Consider the following 13,581-nt stretch of genomic DNA (forward strand, 5'->3'; position numbering starts at 1 on the left):
AAGAAAGAAAGAAAAGAAAAGCATTGTTTCTTTACTGAATGACAATGTCACTGCTGTGTAGGTCTGTTTCTGGATTTCCCATTTATTTAGGATGCTCTGTCCTTTTACACACAGCATGCTATTTTGATCACACTTCATACAGTTTTAAGGTCAGGTGGTCTTAGTTCTCAATGCCTTTTCAGTCTCAAAACTATTTTTTAAAGGATTTTGGTTCTCTGCATTTCTGTGTAAGTTTTAGACACAAATTGTCAGTTTCTAAAGGAAACCATTCATAGAATTAGGTGGGACTTGATTGGACTTGGATCTGATGGTGTTGGGGAGATAGCTCAGCGGACAAAGTGCCAGCCTGGATTTGAATCTGTTGATTAATTTGGAGAGTATTTAGCTTCCCATTTATGAACAATTATTTCTTCCTTCTTAGGATTTCTTTCATTTCTGTGAATAATGTTTAATAATTTTTGCCATCTAAGTCTTCTTTACATTTTTGTCAAATATATCAGAAGATATTTAATATTTTGATGCCATTATTTAGTAGTTTCTTAAAATTTTATATCCAAAGGTTTTTTGCCAGTATATAAAAAATGCAATTAACTATTGCCTATTGCCTTTTATCATATAACCTTCAAAAACTCCCTTATTAGTTAGTTCCTAGTTTTTAGAGTGAACATTTTTTAAAATAATTTTAAGAATTTTCTACACTTTAATATTGCCCATGAGAAAACACAATTCTTTCTGAACTATTTATTTCTTTCCTTTTCTTGCCATATTGCATTAGCTTGAAGTTCTAGTTTAATGCAAATGGAAGTAATAAGAGCAATAATAAGAGCTGCCTCTCTTCCAATCTTAGAATGTATTCAGCTTACCACTGCTGAGCTTTTTAGCGAACTGCACACTTTTATAAGTTATCTTTATCAAATTGACAAAGTTCTCTTATATTTCTAGTTTATTTGAAGTTATGATAATAAATGATTATTGGCTTGGCAAGTGTGTCGTTTATTGTTGCAGCTATTAAATTGATTATTATGTTTTCACTTTTTTCTTTTTACTCTCTTTATCTACAAATGTGGTAAATTGACTTCCAGGTATAAAAATAATCTTACATTCTTTTTCAAATTTTAAACAGAAAAGGAATTTAAAAATGACAATAAAACAGAGTTTCAAAACAGTCTAGTAGGAAAGTAACAATAATCAACACATTGTATATTGTTATATTCACAATAGTTGTTCAGAGTACGAGCTATAGACATGAAATATTGCCCAGAAGATTACTCCACAAAACTTTCCCCTCAATGAACCGATAGAAACAAGCTATGTAACTATCTTAACTATCATGTGTATGTATATATTTTTCATTTAATCTTCTTTCTTTTCCCCTTTCTCCCATCACAGTTTTTCTTTACTTTTGACCAATTTCTTCCTTATTTACAATATCTGTTATACCTTTTGGCTCTTGTTTACTCTTTCAGATTCTCACCCTAATGAGATGATGCAATGTTTACACATGTGGGTCTGGTTTATTTCAATTATGAGTATAGCCTCTGGTTGCATCCATTTACTTATAAAAGCATCAAATTTGTCATTTTTATAGTTGAGTAATGCTCCATTGTATAAAATATCACATATTTTTTATCCATTCCTCAGTTGATAGGCATTTGGATTGTTTGCAAGATTTAACTATTATAAATTGTGCTGCTATAAAAATATAAAAATAGATGCACATATATCACTTTGTTATGATGTTCTCAATTTTTCTGTGAAGATACCCAGAAGAGGAATATCTGTGTTAAATGGGATCACAAGTCCTAGTTTTATAATGATGCTCCACATTGATTTCCATAGTGGCTGCACCAGTCTACACTCTCACCAACAATGGAGAAGGGATGCTTTTCCCCACAGCCCAGCCAGCATTTGTTATTGATTGTTTTCTTGATGACAGCAATTCTTTCTGGATGAAGATGGAATCTTCATATTGTTTAATTTGTATCTCTCAGATCACTAATGATATTGAATATTTTTCATATATTTATTTGCCATTTGTACTTCTTCATCTAAGACATATTTATTTATCTCCAATGCCCATTTTTAGATTGGATATTTTAATTTAGGGGTCTAAATTTTTTTCATTTCTTTTTTTTAATTTTTTTTTTTTTTGGTGGAATCGGGGATTGAACTCAGGCCCCTGAACTTGCCAGGCAAGTGCTTATTCTGCTGAGCTATTTCCCCAGCCCTATTTTTTTTTCCAGAACTGGCGATTGAACTCAGACCCTTGTGCTTGCCAGGGAAGCGCTTATTCCACTGAGCCATCTCCCTAGCCCCCCTCATTTCTTTATAAGATCTAGGTATAAGTCTTTTATCTGAGGGACAACTGGCTATAATTTTTCCTACTCTGTGCATTGTCTTTTCATTTTAATGGTGCTTTCTTTCATTATGCAAAAGCATTTTAATAAAGTGAGATCCCATTTGTTGATTCCTTGTTGTATTTCCCATGTGGTCTGGGTTTTCTTCATGAATCCTCTGCCTATACCTGTCTTCAAGGTATCTACCTTTCTCTTCCAGTATATTTAGTGTTTCTGTTTTGATATTTAGATCTTTGATCCATTTTTACTTTAGTTTAGTGCATGGGGATAGGCATGGGTATAATTTTATTTTGGGGCATATGGAAAGTCAGTTTTTGCAGCACCATTTAATAAAGAAACTACCTTTCTTCCAGTAAACATGTTTGGCTTCTTTGTCAAAGTTAAGGGGGTTTAGTGTGTGTCTTGTTACTTTTTTTTGTTGCTGAAACAAAATACCTGCCACCCAAAATTAGGGAAGGAAAGGTTTATTTAGCTCACAGTTAGTGGAGGTTTCAGTCCCTACTCAGCAGGCTCTAAGGAAGAGTGGCACATGGAGAGGGCAGCAGTTCATGGCAGCAGAAAACATCCCAGAGCAAAAGGAAGAGCAGCAGGTGTGGCAGCTAGCAAGCCTCTCTCCTTCTTTATATTGCATTCAGGCTGTCTGCCCCAGGGCGGTTGTAGCACTCACATCCATAATCCCAGCATTGGATGATGAATTAATCACAAACTCTAGAAGCCACCGCAATGACTGCATGAGGCTTTGGGAGGACAACTAGACACAAACCATCACAATGTGTTTGTAGCTGTGTCTCTATCTTCTACTCTGTTCCACTGAGCCTTAGGCCTGTTTTTTTCCAATACCATGCTGACTTTACCACAGTAACTTTGTAATATAAATTCAGGTCAAGGATTGTGCCCTGACTTGTCTTTATTGTCCACAATTGCTTTTGCTGTTCTAGGTCTTTTTGGTTTCCAAATGAAATTTAAAAAGATTTTCTCTAGTTCTGAAAGCCTTACATTCTTTAGATAAGCTCACTTTGGTCTTGATCTTGTTATACACTACTGTTGCAATTTACAAAATTTTATTTATAAGAATATTAATGAAAATAGTTGTGTGAGGTTTTTGTTATTTTTTCTCAGATTGTTTTTTATAGCTCTGAATTTTGAAGAAGTTATTCCTTTTTTCTAGCTTTTTGGAATTTGATTAGAATTTTGCATTATCTGTCATATATATTATAGAATTTATTAGTGACTTAATCTGGATTTAGAATTTTCTTCATGCGAATGATTTTAACTGCAAATTCAAGTTATTTACTAAATATAGAGCTAATTAGGATATATCTTTATTCTGGAGTAAGCTTTTATATTTTGTCCTTCAAGTATTTACATTTCATCTAAGTTGTTGAATTCATCAGTGTACAATTAAATAGAGGAACAAAAGCAATCTCCTTCCTCTCCCTCTCCCTCTCCCTGAACCACACTAAAATTAGGCATAAGGTAAGCATAGGGTAGAGAGTGAGAGCTCTTCAAAGAGAATGCAGGGTCAGGGTGGTGATTCAGCCAGATACCCCACTGAGGCCCCCAGAGACCACTAGACAAATCTTCTCTAAGCAGGATGAAATGTCTTCTAGGCCTACACCCTAGATAGAGGGAATTGGCTGAGTTCCTAAAAGAAACCACCTCTTCCTCCTCTTACACAGCTCTTTTCCCCACTATCTAGGGTACAATGCACAACTCCAAACTATGTTTCTTTTCTGCTTGCTCCTGTAATTTGGGAGGGCCATGCCTAGTATACTCTTCTGAGCTTCAATGTTTTGAGGGCAAGGCTATTCCACATTGAGAGGAAATCACGCTCCCAAAAATTGTCAGAGAAAAGCCATGCCAAAACACACACACACACACACACACACACACACACACACACACACTTGAATAATATAGGCTGCTTACTCCTCCTACTGGGTGGGACTCTAAGGACAAGAGAGATGAAGGGGCCAAGGAGAAAGGATCTGTCCCAGACATCTGGATTGGCCTCAGCAGTGGGAGGCTGGGACTGAAGCCAGGCATGTGGTGTATCAGTCACTCTGGTGTTGCTACTGCAATCTCAAGGACATCAGACCATATGAAGAGAAGTAGCGAGATCCCTGCTAGTGAAGGTCTGGCTCCTAGTGACCAGTCACAAGTGTGAGATGCTCACAGTGGCCACCCTTGGACTGGAAGATTTTCCTGTGGGTTCCTTGTCTTTTTCTGGTATCTCTGTATCCAAGGACCTAGAGAGAACATAAAGCTATAATGGACTGTGCACCAATGGGTAACCTCAGCAACACTCTTCTAAAAGAAAGGAGCTTCTGATTGAAAGTCTAACAGATATCCGTAGTTCCAAGGAATTCACATTGGTTTCTAAGCAACAGTTCACTAATAGTGGGGTGGTGACCAGGACCTTTAGCAGAGGAATCACCCACATAAGTATCAGAACAAACTGCTCACCCAGGTTTGGATGGCTGGTGCAAGTCCTGGATGGTGTCCTTCAGGTTCTGCCCATGTGTCTCGGGCAGCAGGACACAGAGCACACAATGGGGGTGCTGCTGAAGATAAGCATAGGGATGGCCACGTGGTAGTCACCCAGCAGGAGGACAAGTGGTGTAAGGATGCCCCCGATCCTTGAGAAGATGCTCACCAGGCCCATGCCCATTTGCTTGGGGGAAGTCAGCACAAACTGAGCACCCCTGGCCTTTCTCCAGACCAGATTCACTCAAAGATCCTACCGATACCCCCCAAAGTGTCCTGCAGGGTCTCCAATCCCCATTGACCCACCCAGTGCTCCAGTCCTCTACTCCTTCATGCTCCTCTATCTCCAGGCCTCCCTGCTTGCTACATTCCTGCTCAGCTGTCATCTTTGACAAAGGCAGCACCTCTCATCCTTGCTCTTCCCACGTGTGTCCCTTCTTCTGACCATTCACTTTATACATATCACATATTCCTACCTGACACAGCTAGAGAATAGTGAACTTTTACAACCATCCTCAACCCAGAGGAGAAAAACATGGGTACTGCACTAGATTGCTAGCTTCCTTGGCTACACAGCCAGCTTCACCAGCTATTCATAGACTGGTGGTAAGAACAGCATAGTGATAGTCAAAAGCCAGGTACCAGGGTAGGAGGAGGAGTCCTATCAGAAGCTCTCTTACTGGATGATGGTGGGGAAGAGCTCAGCAGTGTACACATAGGAGATGGTAAAGCTGGCAGATGTAGCAAACTTTCCCACCATAGCCAACACAGTGACCACCACAGGCTGATCTGGCAGGAGATGCTGGTAAACCCACAAAAAGTGGATGCCCCACCTCCCTGTGCATGCCAACCCCCACCCCTACTGCACCAAATCTTTGGAGAACCCATACTCTTGACATGGGAGCAATAGCCCACAGAAAGGCCCCTGGCTAAGGTGGGTGGGGATGCATGCTAAACAGCCAGCCTGATACCTGAAGGGATGAAGGCAATGGTGATACACATGACACCACCCACAATCAGAGTTCCAGCCTGGCTCCACTTGTAACCCAACCTCTCCATCATGAAGATGCTAGAAAGTGAGCAATCACTTCAACTGCTGCAAACATCAACTGTGTCAGGTAGATGTCCAGGCCAAATTCCTCCACTTGGAAGCTAATGCCATAGTACACCACACTGTTAAAAAAACCTACAAAGGATCCAAAGGTCCATGTGACTGCTGTGTGTTCAACACCATGATGCCCACAGGAAGACACTTCCTTGGTCAGGGTCACACTAGGAGATGCCAGACACAGCACCATGGCCTGAGGGAACCCACTATGGCATTGGCACACACAAGGGAAGAGACAGCAAGGAAGCCATGGGCTCTGGCCACTCACTAGACACAGATGAGAACCAGGGTCACCTTCTGGAGATGGGGATGTTTGAAAAGATCTAAGACATTCCCCGAGGGGCCTTGCTCCTCTGGAGCCAGCTAGAAGGAGATGCAGAGTGAGAGGCCCATGGAAGATCTGGGAGGGACAGCTCTGGGACAGGGCTGGTCCTGGGCCTGCTGCAGGTACCTGGCTCAAGAGCTCTGCAGAAAGCTCATGCCTATTGACTGAGGCTGCCTTCATGATCAGTTGCTTGGATTCTTCTGTCTTCCCCCCGAATGAGGAGCCACCATGCAGATTCTGGTAGAAGCCTGCAGACCATGAATGGCTGGGACCTGGGGGTCCAGAGTGTTGTAGAGCCTTCTCAGCCACTACCCAGAACACAGAACACCACACCCAGCCCTCACTGTTGCCTGTCCTGCAGCATGCTCTGACCACCTGGAAATGTGGGGAAGGTGAGGGATGCACCCCATGCCCACAGTACTACCGACCAAGCACCACCTTGTCTTGCACGCATCTCCTCACCAGAAGTAGAAGACAAGCAGGAAGTTAGTGGCAGAGCCAGCAATCTGAAATATCCTCCAGTTTCAGACACCATAAGCCATTCCAGCTACTATCATCTCCCCAGCAGCGAAGGAAACCTGGGTCAGGGCTACTGCATGAGTTCTCCACGAGGGACCTACCCACTCGGAAGCTGTAGAAACAGAGAGGAAGGGGCTTGGCACACCTGCACATGCATTCCCAAGTGCCCTCTGGATGCCATTATGGTGGGCTGGGACCTCAGTCCATGCAGAAAGCTATAAAGACTGCACATGTAGGGGGTGCCTGTTTGGGTCCCCAGGAAAGCTTAGAGGCTGGAAGCAGGCTAGTTCCAGGGTCAACACTGGAACTGAAGGTTTCAAGATTCAGATACTGACTCAGGGCAATGGTGCTTAACAAACTTCCTGCACCAGCAGTAGCTACAACAAAGCACAGGGTCATGTAGAGCTCAAAGCTAGGCACAAAGGCTGTGGTGAGGCCCACAATGACAATCAGGAGCAACTCCAGCAGGATACAGGCTCTTCTACCAATCCTAAGGTAACAAAGGGGCAAATGGGTGCAGGGAGGGGAACTCCTGGTGAAAGAGCTAGGGAGACCCAGGGGGCCTGCCCTAGGATCTGTGGCAAGCAAGAGTCATGGATCCTCCCTGGGAGTCACATTTGAGGGTAAGGGAACAGGGCCTTATCCTGGAAGCCAGTGTTTGGAGCATGAGGGAACGCGGGCCTACACCAGGAGTGCAGTAGGTAAGTGGCAAGCTGGTCAACATGCATACCAGTCACTCAGGGGCCAGAAGATGATGGCCCCAGCAAGGAGTCCAGCCATGAACACTGACTGCGAGGTCTGCTTCAGGGGCTTCCGATCACAAACCAGGTTGAACTGAAGCACACAGAGGTAGGTGTGAGTCGAGGAGCACTGAGGGCAAGTCTTTCAGCACCTATTAGGGCCCAAGGTACCCGAACTGTCTGCATGGTCCCCAAGCTCCAAAAGAAATCACTGGGAACAACAGCATCAGTGTGGAGAACACAGTTCAACCTCTGTACACCACACAATCTGCCAGTGCAGTACGGTCACCGATCACCACGGGGTGGCACGGCCCTCTTTCCAGCAGTCCTGTCCATCTGGGTGAAGTCCTTTTGTGGCAGGTGCTGCGAGAAAGAGCGACACCCTGCGTGCAGTGGTTTTGAGGGGAAGGTTGCAGGGGTGGATTTCCAGAATGGAGAAGATGTCTGTGCTCAGTGGGACACACATCCTGGTAGGAAGCCATTGCACATACTGTTTGAAAAATCATGACTGGGATGTGTGGTTTGAACTCAGCTTCTTGACACCTAGAATGGTTGGCTATTTATCAAGATCTGGTGTAGCACTGCTGACAAGATAAGTGTGCAACATTTGCAAGATTTGACAGACTACTAATGGCTGCTTTTTGACATGCAGTACCTCTCCCCATGCTCAAGCTCCCTAGGAAGCACTAGCAAGTCCCCAGGTATGCCACCAGGCTACAAAGCCACCAGTGCCCACCATGCAGGGTATCCAAATCACTGAATCCAAAGGCCATCCACACAAGCCTTCTTGCTAGTACAGAAGAACATACACACAGGGAAGAGGGAGACAGAGGGACAGGAGAGACCCAGAAAGAGATAGCAGCACATGCAGGGCAAGCACAAGGTCCTGAGTTCAATCCCCAGCTCAAAATTTAAAAAAAAAGAAAGGAAAGAAAAACAGAGTGTATGCATCTGTGGAAATCAAACTGACTGTATGGGAGACTCCTAGTCTGCCTCATCAACAGACTAGGGAACCAAGTGGACACAGTGTGCAGGCTGGTGTTGCCCTGCACACTTCCCCACTGTGTGCACATGATACACACGTCTGACCCCCATGCTGCTGGGTCAAGGGCCCTTAGAGGATTTCTGCACCCCAAAACACAGCTCTGGCCTGACCCATGTGGCATGGGGAGCTGCCATGACCTCTCCTGCTTCACCACCCTGAGGACACTTGCTGTTTGCTGGCCCTATGCTGAACACTCTGCATGCAATATCGCCTGTACCACTCCCTGCTGTCCTTGCTGTTAGAGCTCGCTATGAAAGGATGGGTCCACAGCCAATGCTCACTCCCCCCACTGGGTCACAGCCACAGCAGCACCATGTCTCTGTGAAATCCACTGTACTTGTACTCTGAACCCATGTCTTCACCAGCCAGAGGTCTGCTACACCCACTGATGTTTCACTGATGCACTAATCCATGGAGGCCTCTGGGGCCACCAGTTGTCACCACGTGTCTGCAGGTTCAAGCCATCCCACTTGTGTACTGAGTCAGGGCTCAGCAAGAATGTGCCAGTGATACCCCCTTCTTCATTGAAAGCTCTCTCTTCAGTCTGCCCATGGGCTTCAGTTCTCACTTCAGCTCGTGCCTGAATCCCAAGGACACACTTGCCACCTTCTCTTCCTTGTGTTGCTATATTCCAGCATCTGAACACCTAATCTCAGAGAATCTCTCTTTGCTCTTCAACACTCCCCCATTCCCCTAAAGTGTCCTTCATTCTGACCTCTCCTTCAGATCTAGGACAGGTAGCTCGGTTGCTGCTATTTTGTGATGGTCAGTTTCTCTTGCTATTCAGGGGTCCACAAGGACAGAACCACGAAGCATATTTTCCTTTGACCAAGGTTGGACACCCAGGAACTGGACCACTCTTGGATCTCACAGAAAGGGAGATCTGTGTCCTGGAACAGAGCTTGGGATTATCACTGGCACAGGATACAGAACACCTGAGATGTGTGTTCCCTTGGCACAGTCCTGGATCTGGAGAAAGCATGGTAAGGTAGGGAAGAGTGTGCTCAAAACATTTTTCATGCTTTGTGAACTCTTCAACTAGCATTACAGGGTTAGTTTTTCTTCTGCTGCTTCAATAAAGACAAGGGCACGTGACTAATTTGAGAGCTGTTGGCAGCTAGTGAAATTTACAATGTAACAGTGGACAACAGAAAAAAAAAAAAGAAGGAAAGGGCACTTTGAAATCCAAGGGACAGCTGTTTGGTTTACTACAGAAATGTAATACATAAAATAAATAAGAGACTATATAGAGAGTTATAAGTGTGGAGATGTATTTTGATGTAACAGGATTTTGTGTGGTAGAGTTCTTACCCTAACAGAAGGGAAGCTTTATGGTCACAAGCTAAAAAGTGAATGTTTGGCCACACACACTGTTGTACATGTGTAATCCCAGCTACTCAGGAGGCTGGGGCAGGCAGATCATGGGCTAGCAAGGGCAATGTAAAAGGACCCTGCTACAAAATGAAAAATGAAAAGAGGTTCTCACCACAGAGATGCTACCAAGCACGCAGCAGCATGCTCCTCAATCCTCCAGGTTTCCCTACACCTGCCTCTCTTCCCCTGCAGCCCCCTTCCACAGACCATCCCCACAGAGAAAAAGATTCATATGATTTGTCCACTGTTACGAACCCTCATTCCTCCACACCTTTGCAAATGCAAGCAAAGTTTATAGCCTGCTTCCTTCTGGTCCTGGGGCATATCTTCATATAACAGTTCAACCAAGACGTGACGGGAAGCCCCTTACCGCTGGCTAAGGAATACCGATCACCACACAAAATCTAGCGATGCTGCCTAAGAAGACATCTGCCTGCAGTGGCCTATACTTGAGCATCCAGAGTATAGAGAGGTAATTCAGCAACAAGGCAAGCGGCCTGAGAACACATGCATTTCCTGGTAAAGTGTGGACTGGATACGCAGGATGAGTAGATGGTCCCTAGAGGCACCCGCGACTCTGTGCACCCTGTGACGTCCTCACACTGAGTAGGATTCCCCTTCTACCTCTGGTCACAGGTATTAAAACTCCGCAGCTCACATAATGTGACCACTCCAGCTCACTTTTAACTTGCACAAGTGTGATTGCTGCATGTGACAAACAGAAAGGGCCATGCTACCTGGTCTTGAAAGCGCTTGTATTAATACAAGTGAAGTAGTAGCTACCTGATAGGATCCAGGTGGAAAAAACTAATAACACAACACTTCATCCAAACCCAGAACTCAAGGTCCAGACGACTGTGTCCCTCCAGAATCTCCTGGGCTCTCGCACCACAGCTCCTTGCCCTAAGAAAGTCACCAAGCAGACACCTCCATGATCCAAGAAAGGAAAGGCAAAGACGGCAACAGCAGCAGCCACTAGAGGGAGCCTTGGCAGCCCAAAGAGCCCCTGGTGTCTACACCAGGCAGCCCCGCAGAACTCAGGGAGGTGAAGTCTGCCTTGCCTCTTGAGTCTCTTTTTATACGGGGGGAACAAATAACAGAGAACAAGGTAACCTCATATCAGTTAAATGTCAGCAAATGAACAAATGTCAAATAATGTTTTCCATCATGTAGAGCCTACAACAGCCGCACAACACCACAGGAAGCAACAAGGTTTAGGCTTACCTTTTCCTGGTAGTTTTAATGTCATATAATATACCCAAAAAGTCTTAAATTCAACAATTTCTGACATTGCCAGTCAAGCAGAAGACCCAATACTATTATGGGCTACTGGATTCTTTTAGAATATTTTGCTGAGTTTACACACCTATAATATTCAAATAATGGAACTTAACCAAAAAAGGGGATACAGATGAATGTCCATTTTGTATCTGTGTATTCAAAGTGGTTAGGATAGATATATAGTTACATTCTCTTAATGAATAGAGGGATTTGTTCTAATGGTGTTTGTAAATAGGATATCATGTCTACATCTTGTACAGCAATTAACCACTAGGAAGAATGTATGCAATGTGCTAGTTATTGAAACTGTCCTACCAATTTGATATGAAACTGTCTCATTGCTGTTTCTCAATAAAATTATGGGAAAAAGTCTTAAATTAAAATTCTTTTCAAAAAACTTTAAAATTGAAAAAATTTCAAAAGGGTGGGACACTGCTGATGTGTGACCCTATGGGCAATTTGTACTAATGCTAAAAAAGGGAAAGATGGAAGGAAGTAAGGAAAGATGGAAAGAAGGAAAGAAGAGGGAGGGAAGGACGAAGGAAGGGAGGGAGGGAGAAAAGAAAACATTAAAGTTTGAATTTGATCAAAATATTGTGTTAGAAAGTTTCTAAAATGAGTTTTTTCCAAATGTTTTCAAGTAGGAAAATGTAGGTTTAATATTAGACATCAAATATGCAACTATACAGATAGGGGAGGTGGCGATATAGCGCAGTGGTTTACGCATTGGTCTCTACAGCGTGAGATAGGGAGAGGGACATTGGTCTGTGTCCTATCCATTCTGTCTCCAGAACTGGGCAGCCCAGCTCCATGATGAGCTCCCACGATGTCTTGACCCAGACCTCTCCCGTGTAGCCTCAGTCCTGCCATCACAGGAGCAGGAACAGCATCAGATTAGATGCTTCAAGGGTGCCTCCACTCTGAGGTGGCTAGAGGAAGAATCCATTTTGTTTACCTGATTCTGTGTCTCCAAAGAAAGTGAAGCCACTAAGAGCCTGTGCCCAGCCATTCGCAGGCCAGGGCTTAGAGTCACAAGCGCTCTCCAGGAGCAGAAAGAAAGATGTGCAGACAGCGAAAAGGAGACACAGGAGAAGGGCAACACCAGGAGACAGCTACCAGGCAGAACAGGGAAGACTCAAGGACAATGGAAAATGGACCAATGAGAATGTCATGTAGAGAGAAAATTATGGGAGGAAAACAGAAGGGACAGAAACAAAGGCAGGTCATTGAGTGGACAGACAGAGGAACAAGCACAGAGACAAAAGCATGGACAAAAATGATCAGATACATGTCAGGAAACCAGACAGAAAACATGATAGAGAGAGACAAGGGCCAGTGGGCAGAGGACCAGGAGAAAAACGGGATTAGGGGCAAAGGAAAAAAAGACAGAACAACACTCAGAGCTACAGGAATAGAAAGAGAAAAAAAGCAACAACTGCCAACCACAGACACAGGTCAGGCAGAGACCAAAGCAGGTGGACAGACAGAGCCAAGGCCATCCTCACCTCATTCAGTAGGTACGGAGGTCTGCCTTCAGGGCAGTCCCAGCCACCTTCACAGGGCTGCGTCTCATTGAAGCGGTGGCTGAGGATGTCCTCCAGGCTGGCATCCACAGGGGGTGGCCGGAACATGAGGCAGGACTCAGGCTGGCTTGCCACATACAGAGGGACACTTAGGGCCAGCTGCTCAGCAACACTCAGGTTCAAAGTGTGGTTCTGGACCCAGGACACCGAACAGTGGTGGGCCTCATCCAGGGCCATGAAAACCTGGCCAAAGACATAAAAGGAATACAGGAAGTTGGGGACACTCACCAGGATCAATATCTGTACCTGGAAGTGACCAAATTCACCTATTTCACCCAGAACCTGGCCAAACTGAGCCATGACCACTGGCCACCACTCCTCAGCCTGGGAAAGCCAGGTATCTCTGCCTGGAGCTTTCTCTCTTGGATGGTGGTGACAGCTACATTAATGTTTAATCCAGCCTTGCCCAGTTCCACTTACCATAAATCTGTGCCCCAGCTATGATATGAGAAGGGTAGATTGTGATGGGAAAAGAGTCTGTTCTATCTTGTAGATACAGCATCTGAGGAGGTGTCACTGAGAGACACAGGCATCACAAGAGGAATCAAGAGCACCTCCTGGAGCCGTATGCATCAGGCAGTGTCAGTAGCTCACAAGGGTAGCATTCGCAACAATTCACACCCAGTGCTAACACTTCCCACCAGCAGAAAATTCACATTCTTGTCCTAGTTGCAACACTCGAGGGACACTAAAATATCCTCTGGGGACCAGCTGACACAAGGCAGGGTGGAATACACCAGGAAAGCAGCACAAACTCAGCCT

General features: G+C 44.5%; 1 pseudogene; it reads right to left on the reverse strand.

Annotated features, from left to right (window-relative positions):
- Window positions 1-4,512: 4,512 nt before the first annotated feature.
- LOC101580957 lies at window positions 4,513-13,129 on the reverse strand (annotated as a pseudogene).
- Between the last annotated feature and the right edge of the window lie 452 nt (window positions 13,130-13,581).

This window comes from Octodon degus, unplaced genomic scaffold, assembly GCF_000260255.1.
Source record: "Octodon degus isolate 3935 unplaced genomic scaffold, OctDeg1.0 scaffold00147, whole genome shotgun sequence".
In the NCBI taxonomy this organism is placed as follows: domain Eukaryota; kingdom Metazoa; phylum Chordata; class Mammalia; order Rodentia; family Octodontidae; genus Octodon; species Octodon degus.